The sequence below is a fragment of the Triticum urartu genome, chromosome 6A (genome assembly GCF_056163025.1).
Source record: "Triticum urartu cultivar PI428250 chromosome 6A, HENAU_Tu73, whole genome shotgun sequence".
Taxonomy (NCBI): Eukaryota; Viridiplantae; Streptophyta; class Magnoliopsida; order Poales; family Poaceae; genus Triticum; species Triticum urartu.
The window spans coordinates 48,797,396-48,815,774 of record NC_141878.1 but is presented as its reverse complement, the minus strand read 5'-3'; the positions used below and the strand labels follow the sequence as shown (position 1 = coordinate 48,815,774).

Below are 18,379 nucleotides of genomic sequence, written 5' to 3'. Positions count from 1 at the left end.
TCTCACGTTCTTCTCTCTCTTTTTTTCTTCCTCACTCCTGTGCACATTTCAAGGTTCTCTCTCGTTTTATTTATTTTCATTTCATTCTTGTGTGTATGATGGGCCACCGATTCTAAGAAAAGGGGCAGCTTGACTCACCAAATGCATGATTTCATAAAAAAACATTTTTTAGAACCTTTGATAAAAAATGTCTTGTATAATATTTAGTCGACGATTACAAGATCGTAATCCGAAGGCGTTTTTTGGTACGAAACTAATGCTAGCAATTTTTGTAACATAAATAACAAAATATTTGATTAATTGACAAATTGTTGACGTATATCCTCTTTCTGAAGTTCGGGGGGGGGGGGGGGGGTATGTAGCCGGAAAATCCCTATCCTTCCATAGTAACCAAGCACCTTGCGAGAAGTATGTGACGACGACTTCCTTTTTTGTCGTTTGGCCTCAAACAAACCACTTGGGTTGTGTCCGGCGTGTACAACCTCTGCTGCTTCGGTGGTGTCGTGGTTGCCAGCTTGGGTCACCCGAGAAATTATGCATGAACGCATCTTTTAAGGTGTGTTTTTTGGACGACGCTCCTCATCTGACAGCTACTGCACACGTGACACACCTTTTGACGTCGACGGTGGAGCTATAAGAAATTCGCTGAGCGGACGGGCCGGCCTAAAAGTTGCCTCACAAATTCTACCTTCATAGCCCAGATCTACCACCATCGTGTTTCCTTGATGGGTTGGGTGAGTCATGGCCCAATTTGTCCTCCATCCGACTCCGCCACTGCTTCACGCGTAAGAACACATTTGATGGATTTACCGGAGCATGACTCCCTTCTTTACCCCGCCATTATAGAAATTATTGGTTACCTCTGGTTTTTAGTGCTCTTTTGCCCACCAATTGTCTATGGCCGTGGCTGCCTTTTGTTTTAGGATCAACAATGGTGGTTGCTGGGAAGGAATTCCTTTGGAGGATACCGATTCAACAAGAAGTCTGAGTAGTCAAGTGGCGGCTACCACCTCAGGATTGGATCATGGTCAACATGAGTGGTTCTTTTCACAGGATATTATGGAAAGAAGGTTGGGAATCGGTTGGGAGAGATCAAGAAGGTGGTGCCATTTTTGTTGGATCTAGTGCAATTACGGGTGCACGCGACGGCCTTCATGTAGAATCAAATCTTTGATCCAGTCTATTTGCAATGCATACCAGTTGTTGATCCCTATTTAACCCCGGACTTATAGAAATTCATGCTTTGATCGAAAACATCTCGTATAATATTTAGTTAACCATTAAAAAATCATAATTTCAAAGTGTATTTAGTAAAAAATCTAACAGTAGCAACTTGTGTGACATAAACAACATATTATTTGATTAATTGATAGTCAAAGCACAATTTTAGATGATTAACATATGTACACCTTTTGGAGTCGAAGGGAGTATGTAGATGGAAAATCCCTAGCCTTCCGTACTAATCAAGTACTTTGTGAGAAATATGTACTTGGATTTTTATTGACAGTTGGTCACAAACAAACTAGTTGGACGTGTCAGCCATGTACAAGCTATACTGCTTCGTTGGTGAAAGAGTATGGTGCCTCAGTGTGTGGTTTTGGTAATTGATGACATTCTCTATGGACTAATGGCTGCCTTGAGTTATATTTGAAGCATTTGTCCATAGGCATTTCTTGAAGTCCATGTGTTGGTTTCAAGGAGTTTATGAGATGACCAAGGTGCTATTCAAGGAATTATCCAAAGATCGGTCATGTAGTAGACATGATACAAGGTTGATCAAGACTAAGTCAAAGTGTGAATCAAGTTGATCAACATGCAAAGCGTAGAAGATGCATCGAAAGGGATCAAGTGATCCCATGGTATGGTAAGTATTGTCCATTACGCTTTGTGTACTATTCCATGGTCTACGTGAGAATTCTATGTGGAGAGATGACGTCCTTGAAGCTTGCCGTCCATTGTAGTGACAATGTACTTGTGAAGATGTGTCGAAGAGTGGCTCACCCATAGTGGAGTATCGAGGAGCAATCAACTAGTCTTCATCGAGCCAACACAATCAAGAAAGGTGGTCCAACTTGAGAAAGTCAAGACCGTCATCATCAAGCTCAAGTGGACTATGTGCAAGGCAAAGTTTTGCCCTTGATGGATTTTCTATTTTATCGGTCTCATGATGGTAGTTGGGTGACCGGGTTGTAGGATCGATTGTCGTATTCTCCAGGGGGGCTCTCGAGTGAGTAGCTTGATCGTATCGTTCGTAGAGAGCTCAAAACATTGCATCTTTGCATCATATTTCTTGGTTCTTGTTTGGTGTTTCTCTATGTGAGATTCGGAGCTTATGGTCATCTTCATGACAAGCTCGAGTTCATCGAAACCGGAGTTCACATGCATCTTCCATGATGTTTCCGATGTTGGGGTTTTTTCTCTCGTTTTATTTATTTTCATTCTTGTATGTATGATGGGCCTCCGATTCTAAGAAAAGGGGCAGCTTGACTCACCAAATGCATGCTTTCATAAAAATATATTTTTAGAACCGTTCATAAAAAATATCTTGTATAATATTTAGTCGACGTTTACAAAATCATAATCCAAAGGCGTTTTTAGTACGAAACTAATGCTAGCAATTTTGTGTAACATAAATAACAGAATATTTGATTAATTGATAGATGGTTGACATATATCCTCTTTTTGAAATCCGGGGGGAGGGGGTATGTAGCCGGAAAATCCCTAGCCTTCCATACTAACCAAGCACCTTGCGAGAAGTATGCAATAACGACTTCCTTTTTTGTCGTTTGGCCTCAAACAAACCACTTGGGTTGTGTCCCGCGTGTACAACCTCTGCTGCTTCGGTGGTGTCGTGGTTGCCAGCTTGGGTCATCCGAAAAATTATGCATGCATGCATCGTTTAAGGTGTGTTTTTTGGATGGCGCTCCTCATCTGACAGTTAATCCACATGTGACATGCCCTTTTGACGTTGATGGTGGAGCTATAAGAAATTTGCTAAACGGACGGGGCGGCCTAAAAGTTGCCTCACAAATTCTACCTTCATAGCCCAGATCTACCACCATCGTGTTTCCTTGATGGGTTGGGTGAGTCATGGCCCAATTTGTCCTCCATCCGACTCCGCCACTGCTTCACGCGTAAGAACACATTTGATGGATTTACTGGAGCATGACTCCCTTCTTTACCCCGCCATTATAGAAATTATTGGTTACCTCTGGTTTTTAGTGCTCTTTTGCCCACCAATTATCTATGGCCGCGGCTGCCTTTTGTTTTAGGATCAACAATGGTGGTTGCTGGGAAGGAATTCCTTTGGAGGATACCGATTCAACAAGAAGTGTGAGTAGTCAAGTGGCGGTTACCACCTCAGTATTGGATCATGGTCCACATGGGTGGTTCTTTCCATAGGACATTATGGAAAGAAGGTTGGGAGAGATCACGAAGGTGGTGCCATTTTTGTTGGATCTAGTGCGCTTACGGGTGCACGCGAGGACCTTCATGTAGAATCAAATCTTTGATCCAGTCTATTTGCAATGCATACCAGTTGTTGATCCCTATTTAACCCCGGACTTATAGAAATTCATGCTTTGGTCGAAAACATCTCGTATAATATTTAGTTAACTATTACAAAATCATAATTTCAAAGTGTATTTAGTAAAAAAATCTAACAGTAGCAACTTGTGTGACATAAACAACATATTATTTGATTAATTGATAGTCAAAGCACAATTTTAGATGATTAACATATGTACACCTTTTGGAGTCGAAGGGAGTATGTAGATGGAAAATCCCTAGCCTTTCGTACTAATCAAGTAGTTTGTGAGAAATATGTACTTTGCTTTTTATTGTCGTTTGGTCACAAACAAACTAGTTGGACGTGTCGGCCATGTACAAGCTATACTGCTTCGTTGGTGAAAGAGTATGGTGCCTCAATGTGTGGTTTTGGTAATTGATGACGTTCTCTATGGACTAATGGCTGCCTTGAGTTATATTTGAAGCATTTGTCCATAGGCATTTCTTGAAGTCCATGTGTTGGTTTCAAGGAGTTTATGAGATGACCAAGGTGCTATTCAAGGAATTATCCAAAGATCGGTCATGTAGTAGACATGATACAAGGTTGATCAAGACTAAGTCAAAGTGTGAATCAAGTTGATCAACACGCAAAGCGTAGAAGATGCACCGAAAGGGATCAAGTGATCACATGGTATGGTAAGCATTGTTCATTACGCTTTGTGTACTATTCCATGGTCTACGTGAGAATTCTATGCGGAGAGATGACATTCTTGAAGCTTGCCTTCCATTGTAGTGACAATGTACTTGTGAAGATGTGTCGAAGAGTGGCTCACCCATAGTGAAGCATCGAGGAGCAATCAACTAGTCTTCATCGAGCCAACGCAATCAATAAAGGTGGTCCAACTTGAGCAAGTCAAGATCGTCATCATCAAGCTCAAGTGGACTATGTGCAAGGCAAAGTTTTACCCTTGATGAGTTTTCTATTTTATCAGTCTCATGATGGTAGTTGGGTGACTGGGTTGTAGGATCGATTGTCGTATTATCCAGGGGGCTCTCGAGTGAGTAGCTTGATCATATCGTTCGTAGAGAGCTCAAAACATTGCATCTTTGCATCATATTTTTTGGTTCTTGTTTGGTGTTTCTCTATGTGAGTTTCGGAGCTTATGGTCATCTTCATGACAAGCTCGAGTTCATCGAAACCGGAGTTCACATGCATCTTCCATGATGTTTCCGATGTTGGGTTTTTTCTCTTGTTTTATTTATTTTCATTCTTGTATGTATGATGGGCCTCCGATTCTAAGAAAAGGGGCAGCTTGACTCACCAAATGCATGCTTTCATAAAAAATATATTTTTAGAACCGTTCATAAAAAATATCTTGTATAATATTTAGTCGACGATTATAAAATCATAATCCAAAGGCGTTTTTAGTAAGAAACTAATGCTAGCAATTTTGTGTAACATAAATAACAAAATATTTGATTAATTGATAGATGGTTGACATATATCCTCTTTTTGAAATCGGGGGGGGGGGTATGTAGCCGGAAAATCCCTAGCCTTCCATACTAACCAAGCACCTTGCGAGAAGTATGTAATAACGACTTCCTTTTTTTGTCGTTTGACCTCAAACAAACCACTTGGGTTGTGTCCCGCGTGTACAACCTCTGCTGCTTCGGTGGTGTTGTGGTTGCCAGCTTGGGTCATCCGAAAAATTATGCATGCATGCATCGTTTAAGGTGTGTTTTTTGGATGGCGCTCCTCATCTGACAGTTAATCCACATGTGACATGCCCTTTTGACGTTGATGGTGGAGCTATAAGAAATTCGCTAAGCGGACGGGGCGGCCTAAAAGTTGCCTCACAAATTCTACCTTCATAGCCCAGATCTACCACCATCGTGTTTCCTTGATGGGTTGGGTGAGTCATGGCCCAATTTGTCCTCCATCCGACTCCGCCACTGCTTCACGCGTAAGAACACATTTGATGGATTTACTGGAGCATGACTCCCTTCTTTACCCCGCCATTATAGAAATTATTGGTTACCTCTGGTTTTTAGTGCTCTTTTGCCCACCAATTGTCTATGGCCGCGGCTGCCTTTTGTTTTAGGATCAACAATGGTGGTTGCTGGGAAGGAATTCCTTTGGAGGATACCGATTCAACAAGAAGTCTGAGTAGTCAAGTGGCGGCTACCACCTCAGTATTGGATCATGGTCCAAATGGGTGGTTCTTTCCATAGGACATTATGGAAAGAAGGTTGGGAGAGATCACGAAGGTGGTGCCATTTTTGTTGGATCTAGTGCGCTTACGGGTGCACGCGAGGACCTTCATGTAGAATCAAATCTTTGATCCAGTCTATTTGCAATGCATACCAGTTGTTGATCCCTATTTAACCCCGGACTTATAGAAATTCATGCTTTGGTCGAAAACATCTCGTATAATATTTAGTTAACTATTACAAAATCATAATTTCAAAGTGTATTTAGTAAAAAATCTAACAGTAGCAACTTGTGTGACATAAACAACATATTATTTGATTAATTGATAGTCAAAGCACAATTTTAGATGATTAACATATGTACACCTTTTGGAGTCGAAGGGAGTATGTAGATGGAAAATCCCTAGCCTTTCGTACTAATCAAGTAGTTTGTGAGAAATATGTACTTTGCTTTTTATTGTCGTTTGGTCACAAACAAACTAGTTGGACGTGTCGGCCATGTACAAGCTATACTGCTTCGTTGGTGAAAGAGTATGGTGCCTCAATGTGTGGTTTTGGTAATTGATGACATTCTCTATGGACTAATGGCTGCCTTGAGTTATATTTGAAGCATTTGTCCATAGGCATTTCTTGAAGTCCATGTGTTGGTTTCAAGGAGTTTATGAGATGACCAAGGTGCTATTCAAGGAATTATCCAAAGATCGGTCATGTAGTAGACATGATACAAGGTTGATCAAGACTAAGTCAAAGTGTGAATCAAGTTGATCAACACGCAAAGCGTAGAAGATGCACCGAAAGGGATCAAGTGATCACATGGTATGGTAAGCATTGTTCATTACGCTTTGTGTACTATTCCATGGTCTACGTGAGAATTCTATGCGGAGAGATGACATTCTTGAAGCTTGCCTTCCATTGTAGTGACAATGTACTTGTGAAGATGTGTTGAAGAGTGGCTCACCCATAGTGAAGCATCGAGGAGCAATCAACTAGTCTTCATCGAGCCAACGCAATCAATAAAGGTGGTCCAACTTGAGAAAGTCAAGATCGTCATCATCAAGCTCAAGTGGACTATGTGCAAGGCAAAGTTTTACCCTTGATGAGTTTTCTATTTTATCAGTCTCATGATGGTAGTTGGGTGACTGGGTTGTAGGATCGATTGTCGTATTATCCAGGGGGCTCTCGAGTGAGTAGCTTGATCATATCGTTCGTAGAGAGCTCAAAACATTGCATCTTTGCATCATATTTCTTGGTTCTTGTTTGGTGTTTCTCTATGTGAGTTTCGGAGCTTATGGTCATCTTCATGACAAGCTCGAGTTCATCGAAACCGGAGTTCACATGCATCTTCCATGATGTTTCCGATGTTGGGGTTTTTTCTCTCGTTTTATTTATTTTCATTCTTGTATGTATGATGGGCCTCCGATTCTAAGAAAAGGGGCAGCTTGACTCACCAAATGCATGCTTTCATAAAAAATATATTTTTAGAACCGTTCATAAAAAATATCTTGTATAATATTTAGTCGACGATTATAAAATCATAATCCAAAGGCGTTTTTAGTAAGAAACTAATGCTAGCAATTTTGTGTAACATAAATAACAAAATATTTGATTAATTGATAGATGGTTGACATATATCCTCTTTTTGAAATCGGGGGGGGGGGGGGTATGTAGCCGGAAAATCCCTAGCCTTCCATACTAACCAAGCACCTTGCGAGAAGTATGTAATAACGACTTCCTTTTTTTGTCGTTTGGCCTCAAACAAACCACTTGGGTTGTGTCCGGCGTGTACAACCTCTGCTACTTTGGTGGTGTCGTGGTTGCCAGCTTGGGTCATCCGAAAAATTATGCATGCATGCATCGTTTAAGGTGTGTTTTTTGGATGGCGCTCCTCATTTGGCAGCTAATCCACATGTGACATGCCCTTTTGACGTCGATGGTGGAGCTATAAGAAATTCGCTAAGCGGATGGGCCGGCCTAAAGTTGCCTCACAAATTCTACCTTCATAGCCCAGATCTACCACCATCGTGTTTCCTTGATGGGTTGGGTGAGTCATGGCCCAGTTTGTCCTCCATCCGACTCCGCCACTGCTTCACGCGTAAGAACACATTTGATGGATTTACCGGAGCATGACTCCCTTCTTTACCCCGCCATTATAGAAATTATTGGTTACCTCTGGTTTTTAGTGCTCTTTTGCCCACCAATTGTCTATGGCTACGGCTGCTTTTTGTTTTAGGATCAACAATGGTGGTTGCTGGGAAGGAATTCCTTTGGAGGATACCGATTCAACAAGAAGTCTGAGTAGTCAAGTGGCGGCTACCACCTCAGTATTGGATCATGGTCCACATGGGTGGTTCTTTCCATAGGACATTATGGAAAGAAGGTTGGGAGAGATCACGAAGGTGGTGCCATTTTTGTTGGATCTAGTGCGCTTACGGGTGCACGCGAGGACCTTCATGTAGAATCAAATCTTTGATCCAGTCTATTTGCAATGCATACCAGTTGTTGATCCCTACTTTACCCCACAATTATAGAAATTCATGCTTTGATAAAAAACATCTCATATAATATTTAGTTAATGATTACAAAATCATAATTTCAAAGCGTATTTAGTAAAAAATCTAACGATAGCAATTTTTGTGACATAAACAACATATTGTTTGATTAATTGATAGTCAAAGCACAATTTTAGATGACTAACATATGTACACCTTTTGGAGTCGAAGGGAGTATGTAGATGGAAAATCCCTAGCCTTCCGTACTAATCAAGTACTTTGTGAGAAATATGTACTTGGATTTTTATTGACAGTTGGTCACAAACAAACTAGTTGGACGTGTCAGCCATGTACAAGCTATACTGCTTCGTTGGTGAAAGAGTATGGTGCCCCAATGTGTGGTTTTGGTAATTGATGACATTCTCTATGGACTAATAGTTGCCTTGAGTTATATTTGAAGGATTTGTCCATAGGCATTTCTTGAAGCCATGTGTTGGTTTCAAGGAGTTTATGAGATGATCAAGGTGCCATTCAAGGAATTATCCAAAGACCGGTCATGTAGAAGACATGATACAAGGTTGATCAAGACTAAGTCAAAGTGTGAATCAAGTTGATCAACACGCAAAGCGTAGAAGATGCACCAAAAGGGATCAAGTGATCCCATGGTATGGCAAGTATTGTCCATTACGCTTTGTGTACTATTCATAGTCTATGCGAGAGTTCTATGCGGGGTTAGGTTGTGGTGTGCACGTTCAAGTGGAGCATCACGAAGAGATCACATCCTTGAAGCTTGCCATCCATTTAGTGACAATGTACTTGTGAAGATGTGACGAAGAGTGGCTCACGCATAGTGGAGTATGGGGGAGCAATCAACTAGTCTTCATCGAGCCAACGCAATCAATAAAGGTGGTCCAACTTGAGAAAGTCAAGATCGTCGTCATCTAGCTCAAGTGGACTATGTGCAAGGCAAAGGTTTGCCCTTGATAGGTTTCCTATTTTACCGGTCTCATGGTGGTAGTTGGGTGACTGGGTTGTAGGATCGATTGTCGTACTATCTAGGGGGGCTCTCGAGTGAGTAGCTTGATCGTATCGTTCGTAGAGATCTCAAAACATTGCATCTTTGCATCATCTTTGTTGGTTATTGTTTGGTGTTTCCCTATGTGAGATTCGGAGCTTATGGTCATCTTCATGACAAGCTCGAGTTCATCGAACCCAGAGTTCACATGCATCTTCCATGATGTTTCCGATGTTGGGGGTTTTTGCTAGTTCTTCATTTATAGAGGTTTCACATATCTATATCATTGGCATTTTTCTACTGCCTCTTCTTACTATAACAAGCTTGAGTTTGCACTATTCAGAGCTCATTTATAGAAGTCATGGCAGTTTGGGTTTTATTGTATCCATCTATTTTGCTTGGGCTTCTTTGTAACACTCCCGCGGTAGTAGCTCTCTGCGAAGCGGTAGTACAGCTTAAAAGCGGCACTTCCTATGTCCAGTTGTTGGGTAACGTAGTAATTTCAAAAAATTCCTACGCACACGCAAGATCATGGTGATGCATAGCAATCAGAGAGGAGAGTTTTGTCTACGTACCCTCATAGACCGGCAACGGAAGTGTTGACACAACGTAGAGGAAGTAGTCGTACGTCTTCCCGATCCGACCGATCCAAGTACCGAACGTACGACACCTCCGAGTTCCGCACACGTTCAACTCGGTGACGTCCCTCGAGCTCCGATCCAGCAAAGTGTCGAGGGAGATTTTCGTCAGCACGACGGCGTGATGACGGTGATGATGTTCTACCGACGCAGGGCTTCGCCTAAGCACCGCTATGATATGACCGAGGTGGAATATGGTGGAAGGGGGCACCGCACACGACTAAGGAACGATCACGAAGATCAACTTGTGTGTCATGGGGTGCCCCCTTGCCCCCGTATATAAAGGAGGGAGAGGGGGAGGTGTGGCCGGCCCAAGGGGTGCGCCTGGAGGAGTCCTACTCCCACCGGGAGTAGGACTCGCCCCTCTTGCCTTGTTGGAAAAGGAAGGGGGAAGGGAGAAAGAGGAAAGGGGCCCCCCTTCCTTGTCCTATTCGGACTAGGGGGGAGGGGGCACGCGGCCTGCCCTGGCCGACCCTCCTCTTCTCCCTTAGGGCCCATGTAGGCCCAATAACCCCCTCCCCCCCGGGGGGGGGGGGTTCCGGTAACCCCCCGGTACTCCGGTAAAATCCCGATTTCACCCGGAACGTTTCCGATATCCAAATATAGGCTTCCAATATATCAATCTTTATGTCTCGACCATTTCGAGACTCCTCGTCATGTCCGTGATCACATCCGGGACACTGAACAACCTTCGGTACATCAAAACACAAAAACCCTAATTACGATCGTCACCGAACTTTAAGCGTGCGGACCCTACGGGTTCGAGAACTATGTAGACATGACCGAGACACGTCTCCGGTCAATAACCAATAGCGGAACCTGGATGCTCATATTGGCTCCTACATATTCTACGAAGATCTTTATCAGTCAGACCACATAACAATATACGTTGTTCCCTTTGTCATCGGTATGTTACTTGCCCGAGATTCGATCGTCGGTATCTCAATACCTAGTTTAATCTCGTTACTGGCAAGTCTCTTTACTTGTTACGTAATACATCATCCCGCAACTAACTTATTAGTTGCAATGCTTGCAAGGCTTGAGTGATGTGCATTACCGAGAGGGCCCAGAGATACCTCTCCGACAATCGGATTGACAAATCCTAATCTCGAAATACGCCAACCCAACAAATACCTTCAGAGACACCTTTAGATCACCTTTATAATCACCCAGTTACGTTGTGACGTTTGGTAGCACACAAAGTGTTCCTTCGGTAAATGGGAGTTGCATAATCTCATAGTCATAGGAACATATATAAGTTATGAAGAAAGCAATAGCAACAAACTAAACGATCAAGTGCTAAGCTAATGGAATGGGTCAAGTCAATCACATCATTCTCCTAATGATGTGATCCCGTTAACCAAATAACAACTCATGTCTATGGGTAGGAAACATAACCATCTTTGATCAACGAGCTAGTCAAGTAGAGGCATACTAGTGACACTCTGTTTGTCTATGTATTCACACATGTATTATGTTTCCGGTTAATACAATTCTAGCATGAATAATAAACATTTATCATGATACAAGGAAATAAATAATAACTTTATTATTGCCTCTAGGGCATATTTCCTTCAGTCTCCCACTTGCACTAGAGTCAATAATCTAGTTCACATCGCCATGTGATTTAATACCAATAGTTCACATCACCATGTGATTAACACCCATAGTTCACATCGACATGTGACCAACACCCAAAGGGTTTACTAGAGTCAATAATCTAGTTCACATCGGTATGTGATTAACACCCAAAGAGTACTAAGGTGTGATCATGTTTTGCTTGTGAGAGAAGTTTAGTCAATGGGTCTGCCACATTCAGATCCGTACGTATTTTGCAAATTTCTATGTCAACAATGCTCTGCACGGAGCTACTCTAGCTAATTGCTCCCACTTCCAATATGTATCCAGATTGAGATTTAGATTCATCTGGATCAGTGTCAAAACTTGCATCGACGTAACCCTTTATGACAAACCTTTTGTCACCTCCATAATCGAGAAACATATCCTTATTCCACTAAGGATAATTTTGACCAATGTCCAGTGATCTACTCCTAGATCACTATTGTACTCCCTTGCCAAACTCAGGGCAGGGTATACAATAGGTCTGGTACACAGCATGGCATACTTTATAGAACCTATGGCTGAGGCATAGGGAATGACTTTCATTCTCTCTCTATCTTCTGCCGTGGTCGGGTTTTGAGTCTTACTCAACTTCACACCTTGTAACACAGGGAAGAACTCCTTTTTGACTGTTCCATTTTGAACTACTTCAAAATCTTGTCAAGGTATGTACTCATTGAAAAACTTATCAAGCGTCTTGATCTATCTCTATAGATCTTGATGCTCAATATGTAAGCAGCTTCACCAAGGTCTTTCTTTGAAAAACTCCTTTCAAACATTCCTTTATGCTTTGCAGAATAATTCTACATTATCTCCGATCAATAATATGTCATTCACATATACTTATCAGAAATGTTGTAATGCTCCCACTCACTTTCTTGTAAATACAGGCTTCACCGCAAGTCTGTATAAAACTATATGCTTTGATCAACTTATCAAAGCGTATATTCCAACTCCGAGATGCTTGCACCAGTCCATAGATGGATCGCTGGAGCTTGCATTTTTTGTTAGTATCTTTAGGATTGAGAAAACCTTCTGGTTGCATCATATACAACTATTCTTTAATAAATCCATTAAGGAATGCATTTTTGTTTATCCACTTGCCAGATTTCATAAAATGCGGCTATTGCTAACATGATTCGGACAGACTTAAGCATAGATACGAGTGAGAAACTCTCATCGTAGTCAACACCTTGAACTTGTCGAAAACCTTTTTGCGACAATTCTAGCTTTGTAGATAGTGACACTACTATCAGCGTCCGTCTTCCTCTTGAAGACCCATTTATTCTCAATTGCTTGTCGATCAACGGGCAAGTCAACCAAAGTCCACACTTTGTTCTCATACATGGATCCCATCTCAGATTTCATGGCTTCTAGCCATTTTGCGGAATCTGGGCTCACCATCGCTTCTTCATAGTTCGTAGGTTCATCATGATCTAGTAGCACGAATTCCAGAACAAGATTACCGTACCACTCTGGTGTGGACTTACTCTGGTTGATCTACGAGGTTCGGTAGTAACTTGATCTGAAGTTTCATGATCATTATCATTAGCTTCCTCACTAATTGGTGTAGGTGTCACAGAAACCGGTTTCTATGATGTACTACTTTCCAATAAGGGAGCAGGTACAGTTACCTCATCAAGTTCTACTTTTCTCCCACTCACTTCTTTCGAGAGAAACTCCTTCTCTAGAAAAACTCTGAATTTAGCAACAAAAGTCTTGCCTTTGGATCTGTGATAGAAGGTGTACCCAACAATCTCCTTTGGGTATCCTATGAAGACACATTTCTTCGATTTGGGTTCGAGCTTATCAGGTTGAAGCTTTTTCACATAAGCATCGCAGCCCCAAACTTTCAGAAACGACAACTTTGGTTTCTTGCCAAACCACAGTTCATAAGGCGTCGTCTCAACGGATTTCGATGGTGTCCTATTTAACGTGAATGGAGTTGTCTCTAATGCATAACCCCAAAACGATAGTGGTAAATCGGTAAGAGACATCATAGATCGCACCATATCTAATAAAGTACGGTTACGACATTCGGATACACCATTACACTGTGGTGTTCCAGGTGGCGTGAGTAGTGAAACTATTTCACATTGTTTTAACTGAAGGCCAAACTCGTAACTCAAATATTCTCCTCCACGATCAGATCGTAGAAACTTTATTTTCTTGTTACGATGATTTTCCACTTCACTTTGAAATTATATGAACTTTTCAAATATTTCGGACTTTTGTTTCATCAATTAGATATACTCATATATGCTCAAATCATCTGTGAAGATCAAAAAATAATGATACCTGTCGTGAGCTTCAATATTCATCGGACCACATACATCAATATGTATGATTTCCAACAAATCTGTTGCTCGCTCCATTGTTCCAGAGAACGGAGTCTTAGTCATCTTGCCCATGAGGTATGGTTCGCAAGCATCAACTGATTCATAATCAAGTGATTCCAAAAGCCCATCAGCATGGATTTTCTTCATGCGCTTTACACCAATATGACCTAAACGGCAGTGCCACAAATAAGTTGCACTATCATCATTAACTTTGCATCTTTTTGGCTTGAATATTATGAATATGTGTATCACTACGATCGAGATCCAACAAACCATTTTTGTTGGTGTGTATGAACATCGAAGGTTCTATTCATGTAAACAGAACAACAATTGTTCTCTAACTTAAATGAATAACCGTATTGCAATAAACATGATCAAATCATATTTATGCTCAACGTAAACACCAAATAACACTTATTTAGGTTCAACACTAATCCCGAAAGTATAGGGAGTGTGCGATGATGATCATATAAATCTTGGAACCAATTCCAACACACATCGTCACTTCACCCTTAACTAGTCTCTGTTCATTCTGTAACTCTTGTTTCGAGTTGCTAATTTTAGCAACCGAACAAGTATCAAATACTCAGGGGCTACTATAAACACTAGTAAGGCACACATCAATTATCTGTATATCAAATATACCCTTTGTTCACTTTGCCATCTTTCTTATCCAGCAAATATTCACGGAATTTCCGCTTCCACTGATCATTTCCTTTGCAGTAGAAGCACTCAGTTTCAGGCTTTGGTCCAGCTTTGGGCTTCTTCACGGGAGTGACAACTTGCTTGTCATTCTACTTGAAGTTCCCTTTCTTTCCCTTTGCCCTTTTCTTGAAACTAGTGTTCTTGTCAATCATCAATACTTGATGCTCTTTCTTGATTTCTACCTTCGTCGATTTCAACATCACGAAGAGCTCGGGAATCGTTTTCGTCATCCCTTGCATACTATAGTTCATCACGAAGTTCTATTAACTTGGTGATGGTGACTAGAGAACTCTGTCAATCACTATCTTATCTATAAGATTAACTCCCACTTGATTCAAGCGATTGTAGCACCCAGACAATCTGAGCATATGCTCACTGCTTGAGCTATTCTTCTCCATCTTTTAGCTATAGAACTCGTTGGAGACTTCATATCTCTCAACTCAGGTATTTGCTCGAAATATTTAACTTCAACTCCTAGAACATCTCATATGGTCCATGACATTCAAAACGTCTTTGAAGTCCCGATTCTAAGCCGTTAAGCATGGTGCACTAAACTATCAAGTAGTCATCATATTGAGATAGCCAAACGTTCATAACGTCTGCATCTGCTCCTGCAATAGGCCTGTCACCTAGCGGTGCTTCAAGGACATAATTCTTCTGTGCAGCAATGAAGTTAATCCTCAGATCACAGATCCAATCCGCATCATTGCTACTAACATTTTTCAACATAGTTTTCTCTAGGAATATATAAAAAATTAAATGGGGAGCAATATCGCGAGCAATTGATCTACAACATAGATATGCTAATACTACCAGGACTAAGTTCATGATAAATTAAAGTTCAATTAATCATATTACTTAAGAACTCCCACTTAGATAGACATCCCTCTAATCCTCTAAGTGATCACGTCATCCAAATCAACTGAACCATGTCCGATCAACACGTGAGATGGAGTAGTTTCAATGGTGAACATCACTATGTTGATCATATCTACTATATGATTCACGCTCGACCTTTCGGTCTCCGTGTTCCGAGGCCATATCTGTTATATGCTAGGCTCGTCAAGTTTAACCTGAGTATTCCGCGTGTGCAACTATTTTGCACCCGTTGTATTTGAACGTAGAGCCTATCACACCCGATCATCACGTGGTGCCTCAGCACGAAGAACTTTCGCAACGGTGCATACTCAGGGAGAACACTTATACTTTGATAATTTAGTGAGGGATCATCTTATAATGCTACCGTCAATCAAAGCAAGATAAGATGCATAAAAGATAAACATCACATGCAATGAATATAAGTGATATGATATGGCCATCATCATCTTGTGCTTGTGATCTCCATCTCCGAAGCACCTCCATGATCACCATCGTCACCGGCGCGACACCTTGATCTCCATCGTAGCATCGTTGTCGTCTCGCCAATCTTATGCTTCTACGACTATCGCTACCGCTTAGTGATAAAGTAAAGCATTACAGGGCGATTGCATTGCATACAATAAAGCGACAACCATATGGCTCCTGCCAGTTGCCGATAACTCGGTTACAAAACATGATCATCTCATACAATAAAATTTAGCATCATGTCTTGACCATATCACATCACAACATGCCCTGCAAAAACAAGTTAGTCGTCCTCTACTTTGTTGTTGCAAGTTTTACGTGGCTGCTACGGGCTTAGCAAGAACCGTTCTTACCTACGCATCAAAACCACAACGATAGTTTGTCAAGTTGGTGTTGTTTTAACCTTCGCAAGGACCGGGCGTAGCCACACTCGGTTCAACTAAAGTTGGAGAAACTGACACCCGCCAGCCACCTGTGTGCAAAGCACGTCGGTAGAACCAGTCTCGCGTAAGCGTACGCGTAATGTCGGTCCGGGCCGCTTCATCCAACAATACCGCCGAACCAAAGTATGACATGCTGGTAAGCAGTATGACTTAAATCGCCCACAACTCACTTGTGTTCTATTCGTGCATAACATCAACGCATAAAACCTAGGCTCGGATGCCACTGTTGGGTAACGTAGTAATTTCAAAAAAATTCCTACGCACACGCAAGATCATGGTGATGCATAGCAACGAGAGAGGAGAGTGTTGTCTATGTACCCTCGTAGACCGGCAACGGAAGTGTTGACACAACGTAGAGGAAGTAGTCGTACGTCTTCCCGATCCGACCGATCCAAGTACCGAACGTACGGCACCTCCGAGTTCTGCACACGTTCAACTCGGTGACGTCCCTCGAGCTCCGATCCAGCAAAGTGTTGAGGGAGAGTTTCGTCAGCACGACGGCGTGATGACGGTGCTGATGTTCTACCGACGCAGGGCTTCGCCTAAGCACCGCTATGATATGACCGAGGTGGAATATGGTGGAAGGGGGCACCGCACACGACTAAGGAACGATCACGAAGATCAACTTGTGTGTCATGGGGTGCCCCCTTGCCCCCGTATATAAAGGAGGGAGAGGGGGAGGTGCGGCCGGCCCAAGGGGTGCGCCTGGAGGAGTCCTACTCCCACCGGGAGTAGGACTCCCCCCTCTTGCCTTGTTGGAAAAGGAAGGGGGAAGGGAGAAAGAGGAAAGGGGGGCGCCCCCCCTTCCTTGTCCTATTCGGACTAGGGGGGGAGGGGGCGCGCGGCCTGCCCTGGACGGCCCTCCTCTTCTCCCTTAGGGCCCATGTAGGCCCAATAACCCCCGGGGGGGGGTCCGGTAACCCCCCGGTACTCCGGTAAAATCCCGATTTCACCCGAAATGTTTCCGCTATCCAAATATAGGCTTCCAATATATCAATCTTTATGTCTCGACCATTTCGAGACTCCTCGTCATGTCCGTGATCACATCCGGGACACCGAACAACCTTCGGTACATCAAAACACAAAAACCCTAATTACGATCGTCACCGAACTTTAAGTGTGCGGACCCTACGGGTTCGAGAACTATGTAGACATGACCGAGACACGTCTCCGGTCAATAACCAATAGCGGAACCTGGATGCTCATATTGGCTCCTACATATTCTACGAAGATCTTTATCGGTCAGACCGCATAACAATATACGTTGTTCCCTTTGTCATCGGTATGTTACTTGCCCGAGATTCGATCGTCGGTATCTCAATACCTAGTTTAATCTCGTTACCGGCAAGTCTCTTTACTCGTTCCGTAATACATCATCCCGCAACTAACTTATTAGTTGCAATGCTTGCAAGGCTTGAGTGATGTGCATTACCGAGAGGGCCCAGAGATACCTCTCCGACAATCGGAGTGACAAATCCTAATCTCGAAATACGCCAACCCAACAAATACCTTCGGAGACACCTGTAGAGCACCTTTATAATCACCCAGTTATGTTGTGACGTTTGGTAGCACACAAAGTGTTCCTCCGGTAAACGGGAGTTGCATAATCTCATAGTCATAGGAACATATATAAGTTATGAAGAAAGCAATAGCAACAAACTAAACGATCAAGTGCTAAGCTAATGGAATGGGTCAAGTCAATCACATCATTCTCCTAATGATGTGATCCCGTTAACCAAATAACAAATCATGTCTATGGTTAGGAAACATAACCATCTTTGATCAACGAGCTAGTCAAGTAGAGGCATACTAGTGACACTCTGTTTGTCTATGTATTCACACATGTATTATGTTTCCGGTTAATACAATTCTAGCATGATTAATAAACATTTATCATGATACAAGGAAATAAATAATAAATTTATTATTGCCTCTAGGGCATATTTCCTTCACCAGTACCGCGGCTACTACTGCTGCTTCTGGGGACTCGACTTTTCATGTCGGGTTGCATGACAGTAGAACGATAGTGCTGGCGGTAGTACCGCCCCCCACTACCACTCCACTTCTG

At 42.3% G+C, this 18,379-nt stretch overlaps 2 long non-coding RNA genes across 2 annotated transcripts; both read left to right on the top strand.

Annotated features, from left to right (window-relative positions):
- The first annotated feature begins 671 nt into the window (after positions 1-671).
- LOC147963817 (uncharacterized) lies at positions 672-1,060 on the top strand. Its single transcript, XR_015608212.1, has 2 exons — positions 672-785; positions 924-1,060. It is a non-coding gene; the product is annotated as an uncharacterized LOC147963817 (long non-coding RNA).
- A 386-nt stretch (positions 1,061-1,446) lies between these two features.
- LOC147963816 (uncharacterized) lies at positions 1,447-2,368 on the top strand. The gene is made up of 2 exons (XR_015608211.1): positions 1,447-1,864; positions 1,962-2,368. It is a non-coding gene; the product is annotated as an uncharacterized LOC147963816 (long non-coding RNA).
- The last annotated feature ends 16,011 nt before the right edge of the window (positions 2,369-18,379 follow it).